Consider the following 13,925-nt stretch of genomic DNA (forward strand, 5'->3'; position numbering starts at 1 on the left):
AACCTTATATATGCAGTATATCTGTGTGTGTGTTTCTGTGTGTTTCTGTGTGTGTGTTTAATAAATTAATCTTATTTAAGATACTGCATTCACTTTTGGTCAGCATAATATAAAAAGATTTTGAGACTCTGGAAAGAATGCAGAAAAGAGCAACAAAGATGATTAAAAGGGGCTGGAGCCTTGCAGGAATTGGGTATGTCTAATCCAGTGAAAAGTAAACCTAGGGGAGACAGGATAGCAGTCTTCCAATATCCACCCTGGGCTTTGTCCCTTCCTGGGACCATGGGGTGGGGGTCCTGTTAATTTCTTGTTTTTCTTCATTAGAGGCAATCCAGTCTGTCCCACTGACTTCCCAGAAACTGGGGAGGAGTCACCTAGAGTGGGTGGGGCTAGGCTAGTAAGCCTTTTGCACAGTCCTAATCAATAAGGAAGAGTTCTACCCCATCCCATCCTGACCTGTCTTGCCTACAAGGAAAAGTGGCGTTCAGGTAAACAACGCCCAATTTCAGGACACGACGAACCATTGTAAATTCATGCTGGTTCTTTGGGAGCTCAAGGCACAGCAACGGTCTTAAGCAGGGATCACCAAACTTGGCAACTTTAAGACTTTGTGGACTTCAACTCTCAGAATTCTCCAACCAGCTAAGTCCAGTTACCTTTTTAAAAAGCACCTTTGAGACATCACACCTGCATTGTCCACTCAGCTTGGAAGGAGCGTCCCATGCATGGAAGACTTGTGCCCCAAGAGTGTCAAGTCATCCAAGGCAGGTTGACAGGGGCAAGCCCAATCCAATAGAAATTAAGTGCTTTGCTATGAAGAAAAATGGTTGGACCGACCTCTTGGCTCTTGTCTGAATGGACATCGGACGATATACCTCTGTGAAATCTTTTCCCAACTCTCTTGAAGTTGAGAAGTATCTTGCGTGAACCTGGCTACTACATTAGTTGCATAAATAAATATATACCTAAAACCATGTTAAAACATTTTAGCCACACCTTTCTACTGGAGGGGCTAATCATTTCTTGCCCTACCCTAGGAAAATTTAAACTCTGGTTCTGCCAGCCTCTTGAGGATTTAGAACAGAGGTCTCCAAACTTGACCGCTTTAAGACTGGTGGACTTCAACTCCTATGCTGGCTGGAGAATTCTGGGAGTTGAAGTCCACCAGTCTTAAAGTGGCCAAGTTTGGGGACACCTGGTCTTAAGAGTGAAGACCAGTTGTAAACCACATTTTTTTCAGCACCATTATAACTTCAAATAGTGTTTCAACAAATGGCTGTAACTTGTGAGGACCACTTGTGTGTGTGTGTTTATGATATAAAAAAAAAATCTGCTAACTCCAAGTTATGGCTTCATTTTTCCTTTCCTCCATTGTAATCCATTTATATGTAGGGTAAAAATATATGGTTGTGTTGTTGCTGAAATTTTGACTTCTACAGTAGAAGACGGGAGGTTGCGAGTAGCCAGCAGGAGTTTGTCTGGACCAGATGGAGCCCGTTTGCAATATTTCGGGTGTTCTCTGAGAAGTTTAAAACAATTTGGCCATGGAGTGACATTCACTTCTTCCCATCATGCCGGAACTTAATTTGCGTAAATTGTGAATCACAGGATGAAGCATTGTTTTAACGAGTGAATAAATAGCAAAAGTATTAAATGTTTTACATTCTCTTGTGTCCTGGGTATAAAGGCCAATGAACTCGGTGTCCATAAACTTCACTTCTAACTTTTTATATGTCCTCCTAAATTAATGTAGGACTCAGCTTGCTTTTTACCAATTTTAATCTCAAAGAAACTACATTTTGCGTGTTTAAAAAAGCAGCCACGTGGGGGTTGAAATACAGAATTTACTAGCATCCTGTTTAGGTCTAGATTCACCAGTCGTGCATGAACTGAAGGCTAAAACACATGAAGAATGGTTGCAGGAATTGGGTATATCTAGTTTGATGAAAAGAAGAACTAAGGGGGTGACATGGTAGCAGTGTTCCAATATCTAAGAGGTTGCCGCAATGAAGAAGGAGTCAATTTATTCTCCAAAACATCTGAAGGTAGAACAAGAAGCCATGGGTGGAAACTAATCAAGGAGAGAAGCAACTTAGAATTAAGGAGAAATTTCCTCATAGTCAAGACAATTAATCAGTGGAACTCCTTGCCTCCAGAAGATGTAAATGCTCCAATATTGGAGCTTTTTAAAAAGAGATTGGATAACCATTTGTCTGAAGTGGTGTAGGGTTTCCTGCCTAGGCAGGGGGTTGGACTAGAAGACCTCCAAGGTCCATTCCAACTCTTCTGTTATTCTGCCACTGCATTTGGCCAAATGGTCTGCATTCATCTGGTGTAGTGGAAACATCGGTTCCCAATTACTTGGGGAAAATGTTGATCTCCACAAAAGAGGCCTCTGTGCGTATATGAGGCAGAGTGAGTCACAAGTGGAAGCCAGCTTTCCTGAGATCCTCCAGCCTGTTCCGAATTACACGCATGATCCTCCTCTGTTTGTCCCAGTAGTTAAGCCAGAGTATGAAATGGGGAAGATCAGGGTTGTGAATGAAAATGCAATTTTAAAAAGAGGAGTGAACATACCGCTTTCCAGCCCTCTCTAAGTGGTTTACTGAATCAGCATTTTGTCCCCAATAATCTGGGTCCTCGTTTTACTTACCTCAGAAGGGTCAACCTTGAGCCAGTCAGGTTGAACTCTTGGCAGTGGGCAGTCAGCCTGCAATACTGCATTCTAACCAGAGGTGGTGTTCAGCTGGTTCTGACCAGTTCTGGAGAACCAGTAGTGGAAATTTTGAGTAGTTCAGAGAACCGGCCAATGCCACCTCTGCCTGACCCCGCCAACCCCATCTCTTCTCTGCCTCCCATTGTGTCCCAGCTGATTGGCTGGGTCTTCTTTTGTTGCCCTGCACAGGAGAACGGAGCTGGAAAGCAGGTTAGTGGGGTGGGGAGGGAAGGGGGATTTTGCAGTATCCTTTCCCCTGCCACGCCCACCAAGCCACTCCCACAGAACCAGTAGTAAAAAAAATTTAATCCCACCATTGATTCTAACCACTGCGCATCATGCATGGATGGAGCGATGGAAAGGCAGTAGACTTATCTATCGCTTCACAGTGCTTTATAGCCCACCCTAAACGGTTTACAGAGTCAGCCCCCAACAATCCGGGTCCTCACTTTTCTGATCTTGGACAGATGGGAGGCTGAGTCAACCTTGAGCCAGCCATGATCAAACTCCAGACTGTGGACAGAGTTTTCCTACAATGCTGCATTCTCGCCACTCTTCCATCGTGGCTCTTTTGAGCGTTTAAACTTGTGCTGGAGCCCATCTTCTTGGAGTTTCTCTGTCTCCAGAATGTTTGCAATTTACACATTCTGACGAGAGAGAAGTTCCCTGAGGATCAGGTCCGCCACGAGTGAGAAGGCTTGGAAAGACTAAACTTCTGGTCCCAATGACCAACCCAGATTGGATCCTGCAAAGGAAGGATCTGATTTTGTTATTGAATGGAAGCGCGCTGGGCCCTTTTCTCCAACACAGCTAAGGGTCCCACACTGCACATCCTTTGTGACGATTTGTTGACTGAGAGTGCTGAAAATAAGTTTGCTTTTAGAAATTTTACGACAATCCTAGGGGGAAAAAAGGGTATTTGTGCAAATCCTCTGTTTTTCTGCATTGTGCAAGAGAAGGGTCTTGTTAAGAGCTCAAAAACTTTTCCATCTTTGGGGCTGGGCTTTTTATCTCTGGTTGGGTGGTGAGTCATAATCAAGGAAGCTGGAGATATAAAACTCACTCATTTCTCTTTTTTGCTGTGCTTTTCACCTTTGGCTTGGCTCTCTCGCCTCACAATGTCTGATTTCAAGAGGCAAAAATCCTCCGTCCTTTCCTGCTGGAAATTCCTCATTGTTTCTTGGCTAAGTGGGGAGTAAGTTTTGGGGTCATCAGGTGCATCTGTAGAAAGTGTATGATGAGGTGTGTGGTCTCTGGACCGGAAATTATTCATCCCACACTCCCTTCATGGTGAACACGGGAGGCTGGAGAAATGCAAACAGAACTGGTTTAGTGCTCTGATAAAGTGCTTTTATGGAGGAAATGGGGAAAAAGATGTGTTTTGCTGTTTTACTGGGGAGTTTAGCCTTGCTTTCCTCCTTCCTTGGTGCTTTTCTATACTTTTGGAGAGAAAAAAAGTGGCAAGTAGAAAATCTCTAGGGAGAAAAATTGGTGGAAAAGTTGTGGACCTCATCCTGATTTCAGTTGTAACTCTGCTCACCTACGCCTCTGGAATTTTATTAAAGTTTATTATAAGATTAAAAAATAGAAAAAGAGACAAAAGTTGGAAAACTAAGAGAAAAAAGAAGGAAAGGCGCAAAGAGAAGAAAAGGAGAGAAAGAAAGGAAAGAAAGAAAGAAAGGAGTTCTAACTTTTACCATGCAATGCAATACAATACAAAGAATTACAGCTTCAACTTTTTGCTTCACATTTCTAATATTTCAAGCCATTTCTATAATAGCAAAGTCATTCTAATCCTCAAAACCTAAAATCAGTTTCATTTTTTTCAATTTCAAATAAAAGTTCAGAAATAGTTTCCAAATGGAAATAAAACTAGATAGGTTCTTCTCTTTAATTAAAACAGTTGTGCCATCCCTGCCAATCCCATCACTTTTGCCATCCATTCTTCCATTGCGAGACCGATGCCCTGGTTTGGTGTTGCAGTACATGAGTGACAGAATAACAGAATAGGAAGGGACTTTGGAGGTCTTCTAGTCCAACCCCCTGCAGAAGCAGGATATCCTATACCAGCGGTGCCCAACCTTTCCAGCTTGGTGGACTGGCAGAGGCTGCAGTGGGGTTGGGCAGAGGGGGAGAGGGAATGGTTTTGCGTGTGCATGCTGCTTTCAGAAATGCAGCTTCATGCACGTGCGTGCTTACCCACCACTTCTGCGGCCCAGTTCCAAACAGGCTATAGCCTAGAACTGGGCCACGAACCAGGGGTGTCTGTTAGGGGTTTGGGAATTAACCCCTAGAAGAGTATTGCAGCAGTAGTCAAGCCAGGAAGCCAAAGGAGAGCGGAAGGGCCCCAGAGTATACACACACTGAACACAAACACTGTTTGTAGTTTAAATAGTTTTTAATCCAGTTAGAGTTTAAGCATTGTCATTCAGTCCATTAAGTCATTCACAGTATTTCCATCCAGTAAGACTCACTAGTATAGTCCAAGTTAAGAGTCCTTGCAATATCTTTATCAGCCGATAAAGATATCTTCTCCTCCTCCGGTTTCACTCTCCAGAGAAACAAACGCTGGATATTCAGCAAACAGTAGCAAACAAGAACAGTTCAGTCACAGGCACTCACAGTCAGTAATCACAGTTAGTCGCAGCAGCACACAGTTACAGCCAGTAAACTTTCCAGCTTCTAATGCTTCCTTATATTGTAACTTCTAACCGCACCCTTAATCGGCTAATTGCCTGCTGCATTGTGCTTAAAGTGATAAGCACTTAAACCATGATATCTAAGTTTTATATATTTATTCACCCAAACCATATTTGGTATCAATGTTATACCTAACATACTCCCCTTTTGGGTGAAATAAATATATAATACCTTTACAATCTAATCCCATATTTTTCACAACTCTCCTGGTGCTTACTGGCACCTTGGGCTTTAGTAAAATTATCAGCTAAATTGTCCTCCGACATACAGTACTCTAGCTGAATCATCTTACTTCTTACAGATTGTCTCACGTTTAGATATCTTAGATCTGTATGCTTGCTCCTTGTTTTTACTCCAATATTTGTGGCCATTTGAATTGCTGCCTGATTATCTTCATGTATAATTATAGGATAATCTACAGTTATACCTATATCAATTAACATTTGTTTATACATTATTAATTCTGTACATAACAATGATAAACAGGAGAATTCTGCCTCCATAGTAGACAAACTTATATGCTGTTGTCTTATTGACTTCCAGCCTATTAATGTTTTACCCAGCATTATGGCTGTTCCTGAAGTCGACTTTCTAGTGTCTCTTTCTGATGCAAAGCTAGCATCTGCATAAGCACTCAAAATTAAATCACCCTTTGGTTCTAAATACAATGAATAATTCATTGTCTTTTTAAGATATCTTAATATCCTCTTAGCTGCATTCCAGTGTCTTTCACATGGTGCAGAATTGAATCTAGCCAACTGATTCACACAGTACGATATATCTGGTCTAGACCAATTACTAATATAACTCAAACTACCAATTAAAGATTGATAAATCACCTTATCAAACTCCGGGCTTTGTTCATCAGTGTTGCTAAACTCCTGACTCATTGGAGTCTTAGCTGGCTTACAAAGCTCCATCTTGTAATCTTTAGCAATTTGCTTATCTTATCTTCCTGAGATATCTTAAAACCTTTCCGTGTTTTATTTATATTCAAACCAAGATACTTCTTTATCTCCCCTAATTGCTTGATCTTTATTCTCTTTCCTAATGATGTTATTATTTTATTTGCTTCATCATTAGTTTCAGTTATCAAAGCAATATCATCTGTGAATAGTAATAATAATGATACTTTCCCATTTGTCTCCCTCTTAAACAGACATGGATCGGCTAAACCAGCTTTAAATCCTATATTGTCTAGTTCCTTTACAATATACTGGTTCCATTCATAGCCTGATTGTTCAAGACCATAGAGGCTTTTCTTTAACAACCAACAATCATTATTATCCTTATTTTCACTTTTAATACCAACAGGTCTTTTCATATAAATAATATGTTTTAATGGGGCGTGCAAGTAAGCAGTTTCCACATCTAGATGGTTAACTATATAGTTTTTACTAGCTGCCCACACTAAAGCTGCCCTCAAGGTTGCTGCCTTAAGACTAGGTGCAAACACCTCATCATAGTCATTAGCATTCTGCCTAAAACCTTGGGCTACTAACCTTGCCTTATGGATTAAATTACCATCCTTATCTGTTTTTTACCTTAAATATCCATTTGCAGCCAATGGATTTCTTTCCTACAGGTAATTTGGCATTCTCATACACCTTCATATCACTTAATGAATTCAGTTCCTTATTCATTGCTGCATACCATTTTTCTTTTTCCTTAGTAGGATACTTTTTAATTTCTTCAACAGAATTAGGAACTTGATTAATCTGGCACACTGTGTTAGCCTGGTACCTATCAGGCGGTCTAGATATACGTGTAGTTCTTCTGGGAATTACAGGGCTTACAGGAGGACTTTGTTGAACTACTACCTGTTCATCTTCCTCATCCTGTTCAGCTATTGAATCTGTTTCTTCCTTTATGGGCACTATTTCATCCTGTATTTGTCTCTTTACTTTATTTTTAAAGTTACAGGGATAACTAATGGGATTTCTATAGGATTCAATAATTACATCTTTATTGGCATCCTGTTCTAATTTCTCCCATCCTTCATGTTCTAGAAATTGGGCACTAGCACTACATAACACTTTAGATGTGCCTTTCTCCCAAAATCTATATGCCCTATGGTTTGCCTGATAACCAACAAAGAAAAATCTTTTAGCTCTATGTTGCCCTTTTTTTCTGATTTGTGCAGGAATATGCACCCATGCTGGTGCACCAAATGTGTGCAGGTAACTTAGATCAGGTTTCCTGCCATGCCATCTGGTGAATGGAATTTCACCTGTTGTTGTATTAACAACGTTGTTCAATATGTTATTAGCACACATTGTAGCCTCCCCACAAAGAATCAGGTAACCCAGAATCATTTAACATTGTTCTAACCATCGCCTGTAGTGTTTGGCCTCTTCTTTCAATAAAAGCGTTATGTTCTGGCCTGTATGGAGCAGACTTCTTATGCTCTATTCCAGCTACCTTAAGTCTGTTCTGGAATTTGTTATTAACAAATTCCGTGCCATTATCTGTCACCAGGGTTATCAATTGACGTTTAGACTTTCTTTCAGCAAACCTAAGCCAATTGAAAAAATGTTGATATGTTTCAGTTTTGCTTTTCATTAAATAGCAAAACCCATATCTAGAATAATGGTCCATAATGCTCAGTATATATCTAGCACCCCCATACTGGGTTTCTTTGGACCTATTATGTCTGCAAATACTACTTCTAAAGGTTCTTTTGTTTTGAAACCATTTAGCCTATTTGCAGGCAATACTTTGCTCTTATCTTCACAGCAAACATTACAACGTAAATATTTATCACAAGGTTTTAACCTTATTCCTTCAGATAACTCAACTGTACGTTTTAGCATTTTAAAATTTACATGCCCCAAACGCCTATGCAATAAATGGATACATTCTTCATGAGGCTTTATATTATTAAATACAGTTTGAGCCTCCCCTTTCTTACTATTATCTAAGACATATAATGTTCCATTTAAAGCTGCAGTTACCTTTTTGTTATCTTTTTCAATTATGCAATTATTATCTTTAAAAGTAATTACATAACCTAATTTATCTAATACCCTTACTGAAAGCAAATTAAACTTTAGTTGCGGTACATACAACATTTTTATATCCTGGTTTATGCACGGACAATGTGCAAAACCTTCACCTTTAGCTTTAAGGTTCCAGCCGTTTGCAAGTGATATATGTTGAGAGCTTGTAGACATTTTTATAAATTTTGTCTTATCTCTTGTGATGCAGTGGGATGCGCCACTGTCAACCACCCATAAATTATTCTTCACATCAGAGTTGCTAAACGTGGCTAGTTCAAATGCTTTCTTTGGCTTTTTTTACATTCTGGCCTTTTCTCTTTTTACAGAATCTTGCCAAATGTCCTCTGCCTCCACAATTAAAACATTTTTTAATTGTGTATGCCGTCGAAGATAAATTCTCTTCTTCCGGGTGCTTTACTTCGCTTTGCTGGTTTCTTTCAAACTTTGAAGATAATTTCTCTTCTTTCTTATCTTCTCTCAGCTCGTCACGCTCACGCCTTCTTCTGGCTTCTTCTAGTAGCCTGCCTGTTATGTCGGTTAATGAGAGGCTTTCTTTTGGCAATACCTCTAACGAAGTCACATAGTCATCATAGCTTTGATCTAATGAAGATAATATTATGTAGACTTGTTGCAGTTCATTAAATATAAGCTCTTTTTCTTGCAAATCTTGAAAAATGCTCTTCATACAGTTTAAATGAACTAACATATCTCCATTCCTCTGAAGATGCGTTCGAAAAAGCTTCCGTGTAAGATTTATATGTGCTCCTACACTGTCCCGAACATAAATCTTCCTGAGGTTCTCCCAGCAGTTTGCAGCATTTTCTTCTCCACGAATATGGACAAGCTGCTGATCACAGAGAGTCAGTCCTATGATGCATAAAGCCTGCTCATTCTTCAGTTTAAAGTCTTGTAACTTTTCGTTATCATCATCATTAGCAGGATCCCATCTACTCACATCTGGTGGGTTTGCTATAATGTCCCACAAACCTTCTCTGCGTAGAAGTAAACTACATTTCATTGACCATGAAACATAGTTTGTTCCATCCAGCCTGGATATCATGGACAGTTGTGACAAATTTACTTGTGCCATTACTCTTCAGATATTTTGACTATTTTAAACTAATTAAAACAGTTTGTTTTTACAGTAATGTGCAACTCACACCAACTCTCTCTGCTATATCCTGGTTAGTTAGACTATGCTGCTGGGCCCATAACCAATGTTAGGGGTTTGGGAATTAACCCCTAGAAGAGTATTGCAGCAGTAGTCAAGCCAGGAAGCCAAAGGAGAGCGGAAGGGCCCCAGAGTATACACACACTGAACACAAACACTGTTTGTAGTTTAAATAGTTTTTAATCCAGTTAGAGTTTAAGCATTGTCATTCAGTCCATTAAGTCATTCACAGTATTTCCATCCAGTAAGACTCACTAGTATAGTCCAAGTTAAGAGTCCTTGCAATATCTTTATCAGCCGATAAAGATATCTTCTCCTCCTCCGGTTTCACTCTCCAGAGAAACAAACGCTGGATATTCAGCAAACAGTAGCAAACAAGAACAGTTCAGTCACAGGCACTCACAGTCAGTAATCACAGTTAGTCGCAGCAGCACACAGTTACAGCCAGTAAACTTTCCAGCTTCTAATGCTTCCTTATATTGTAACTTCTAACCGCACCCTTAATCGGCTAATTGCCTGCTGCATTGTGCTTAAAGTGATAAGCACTTAAACCATGATATCTAAGTTTTATATATTTATTCACCCAAACCATATTTGGTATCAATGTTATACCTAACAGTGTCTGTGACCTCTGCCCTATCCCATTCCAGACAAATGGCTGTCTAGTCTCTTCTTAAAAGCCTCCAGTGACAGAGCACCCACCACTTCTGCAGGCAAGCAGTTCCACTGGTTAATTGTTACAGATAGATACAGATGCAGATTAACAGAGTTGGAAGGGTCCCTTTGGGCCATCTAGTCCAACCCCCTGCACAAACAGACTCTACACCATTTCTGACAGAGGGCTGTCCAGTCTCTTCTTGAAAGCTTCCAGTGATGAAGCTCCCACAACTTCCGAAGGCAACTTCTGTTCCTTGGGGTGATTGTTCTCACGGTCAGAAAATGCCTCCTTGTTCGGTTTCCATCCATTATTCCTAAAGCCTAGAGGTGCTTTATAAAATAACTTGACCCCCCCCCCTCCTGTCTGGGGATCCCCTCAAATATTGGAAGACTGCTATGATGTCTCCCCTGGTCCTTCTCTTCACTAGACTAGCCAGGCCCAGTTCTTCATAAGTTTTACCCTCCAGTCCCCTCATCATCCTGGGTACTCTTCTCTGCACAATTTCTAGTCTTTTTTTATAGTGTGGTGACCAAAACTGGATGCAGTACTCAAGGTGTGGTCTTACTAAGGCTTTATGGAATGGTATTAATACCTCCCTTGATCTTGACTGTATCCCTTTGTTAAGGCAATTTAGAATTGCATTGGCTTTTTGGGCTGCCACTGCACACTGTTCGCTCGTATTTAACTGGTTGTCCACTAAGATTCCAAGATCCCTCTCACAGCTACTGCTATTAAGTCTGGTTTATCCCAGTTTATTTGTATAGTTTTGGTTTTTCTTGCCTAAGAGTAAGACTTTACTTTTCTCTACATTGAATTTCATTTTATTAAATAAGATTGTTCCCATTGTCGGGAAATTTCTCCTTAGTTCAACGTTGCTTCTCTCCTGGATTAGTTACCCCAGTTCCTTCTTTGCTCAGTGGTGATTGGGGAATAAAACTCCACATCAAATAGAAGGTTTTTTTTTTTGAGAAGACAGGGATTCCTACGTCCTGCTAAAGAACAGCAAACAGGAATCCAGACCAAAGGTTCGATCTAAAAAGAAAACAAGGCCATCACAAACTCTGTTGGAAGATCTTGGATCTGATCCCTCCACAGGCAAGCGTAGTTCTTGACGTTTATGGAGCTTTGTTTGATTGCTTTTTTTTACGATGTTTCCTCTTTGTTGAATTGTTTTCAAGAAACTTGTTTTGATCGTTATGGTAACTCCGGGTCTGCAGACTATGCAGCCAAACAAATCCATGGGCCGTTTTCAAACTGGAGTGGAGTCCCCAAGGAAGCGATCTTGCAAACAATAGTTTTGCCTGTGTTTATAAACATTCTGGAGTAAATGGAGGGCAGGAGGAAGCCAAGTGTGCCGATGATTCCAAATCGTTGCATCTGTAGTAAAACAAAAAACAGATTGGGAAGAGCTCTGAGAGAATCTCTCCAAACCAAAACCAACAGATCTCAAGATGACAGAATAAGAGAATAACAGCATTGAAAGGAACCTTGGAGGTCTTCTAGTCCAACCCCTGCTCAAGCAGAAGACCTTATACCCGTGATGGTGGCATGCAGAGCCATTTGTTCTGGCAAGCAAGCTGCAGGCAAGCTTCCTTCCTTCCTTCCTTCCTTCCTTCCTTCCTTCCTTCCTTCCTTCCTTCCTTCCTTCCACCCACCTTATTGATCCAGCCCATGCTTCCTGAGGAGCCGCCCACTATAAGCACGCACTTGCTGACCGGGAAGGCTGGTTTCCCCAGATCTCTCCTTCTCTAGACACAACATGTGGAGAGGAGGTGCATTGAGACATTGGGGTGGTTTGTTTTTAGCTTTCTGGGAGGAACATCCTCTTTTGCCACAGGAAGCAGCATTGCTGACACTGGACCACAATGCTCTCCTCCATCCCTTCCCGAGCAGGGAAACAGGAGTTGCCAGTCAACTACCAGCATGGGCAACTGTGCCAGTTGGCATCCCTTTCGCCCAAAGGCAGAGTCGGTCAGCCAGAGAGACGGCTTAAGTGGTAGTAAGTAAATGGCGAAGTAGGGGGTGGGGCTGCTGGGTTTTGTTGTAGTTGGCACCGGCTTCCAGAGTCTGTGGTGGATGCTTTCAGGCCAGGCTGGCACTTGGCATTAGCAGTTCTGATGCCAACCAAGAACATCCTTCCTGCTCCAGCCCTGTTTGTGCGTCTTGTCCTCTACCGAAGTTTCCAGGCTAGCAAACTTCTCAGACTTTTGTGCACAACACACTGCACTGGAGTTGTGTCACATTCTGAAGTTAGGGAGATTTTGATCGCAAGTATTAACACAAATCTGGCAGAAAAATCACGGTTGTTAACAGCGTAAACATGATGGTGAACACAAGTCCAAAGATACATATTTTGGCAATTTATGAAGAAGTTTGGCTTTTTTTTTAGGTTGGCTTAGAGAGTCATCCTGCACAGATATAGAAAAATCAAAACTGCAGTTATTAACAAGGGTATTCAAGAGACATGGTCTTTGCTGATTTTTTTTAAAAACGGGTCTTTATTATATTATAAAAAGCCCAGATTTAATAATTTGTTAAAGGACTGAGATAGTTGTATATTAATATTGTGATTTTTTTTTGTTAAGTTTTATTTTACTTTTATCACTATTGTGTGTCCTTTTTGTCTGTTTGCATCTTCCTGCCGAATTGTTTTAGTTTTGCTTGATAAATTTACAAATCAAAAAGTATAAAAAGGCCCTGTGCTGTAGCTTTGGGGATGGGGTGGAAATACCCACCCCAAAATAAACCTCAGGTAACTTTGCAGTAGGTTTGGTTGTGGTTAGGTTCTTCCTTGAGAATAAGATCATAGAAGATAATAAAATCTTAGTCTTGCAAGTAATCTTTCTGTTTCTCCCACCCACCTTCCCCCAGTGCATTTCTAACGATCTGGTAGATCCAGTAAATACAGAGATCCTGTAAATGAGTAGTTGACTTGTTTTGGATTAACAGCTTCTGAAATTATTTCAAGAATGCCTTTTAATAGTGGCAGCTATTTAAATATTTATCTTTATCTATACATATAAAAGCAAAATACCACTTACGCATCATCACAAAATCTCCAGAACCATAAAGCCTACAAATTTAAAATTTGGCATGTATCTTCCTCTTGGCTTCTAGGTGCTAACTAAGAAAGGGTTTTTTGAAACGACCATCAGAGCTATTAGTATTTCCTATATTATTATTATTATTATTATTATTATTATTATTATTATTATTATTATTATTATTATTATTATTATTATTATTAACATCCTCTGATGCTAAGGAGTCCTACTCCCCTTCCCCACCTGGAAAGAAATCTGCTCCAAATGCAAAACACAAGCAGAGGAGAGGAATTTCAGTTTCAGTTTTCACAGCACCAAGCAGCTTTAATACAGAACAGTTGAGCTAAGCCACGCCCAGGTTCCTTGCTGTCTCCTCCTTGCTCACACAGCAAATACTGTTTCAGTTTCCAAACAGCCCTCAACTCTCTCACACCCTGACAGGACGCTAGATGAATACCGATGGATGCTGGTAGGCAGAGGCAGAATTCCCCCCCACCCTTCTTTTCCTCCCAAAAAACTAAGCCCGACCAAATAGTTTCGTAGTGAAGCACGGGTATCCAGCTCGTTATTTGCTATCTTTAATCTTAATTTTTGATGGTTTGACCACAATGTTTAATGGCAAAAACGAAGAGCTTCT

The 13,925-nt window shown here is 40.5% G+C and overlaps 1 protein-coding gene across 1 annotated transcript in view; it reads left to right on the forward strand.

Moving 5' to 3' along the window:
- The window catches only part of SMAD3 (SMAD family member 3), a 76,365-nt gene that overhangs the window by 42,373 nt on the left and 20,067 nt on the right, over nt 1-13,925 (forward strand). The gene's annotated exons all lie outside the window — the stretch shown is intronic.

This window comes from Notechis scutatus, chromosome 11 (genome assembly GCF_049901735.1).
Source record: "Notechis scutatus isolate UNSWTSFEM ecotype Mainland chromosome 11, rNotScu1.2, whole genome shotgun sequence".
NCBI lineage: Eukaryota > Metazoa > Chordata > Lepidosauria > Squamata > Elapidae > Notechis > Notechis scutatus.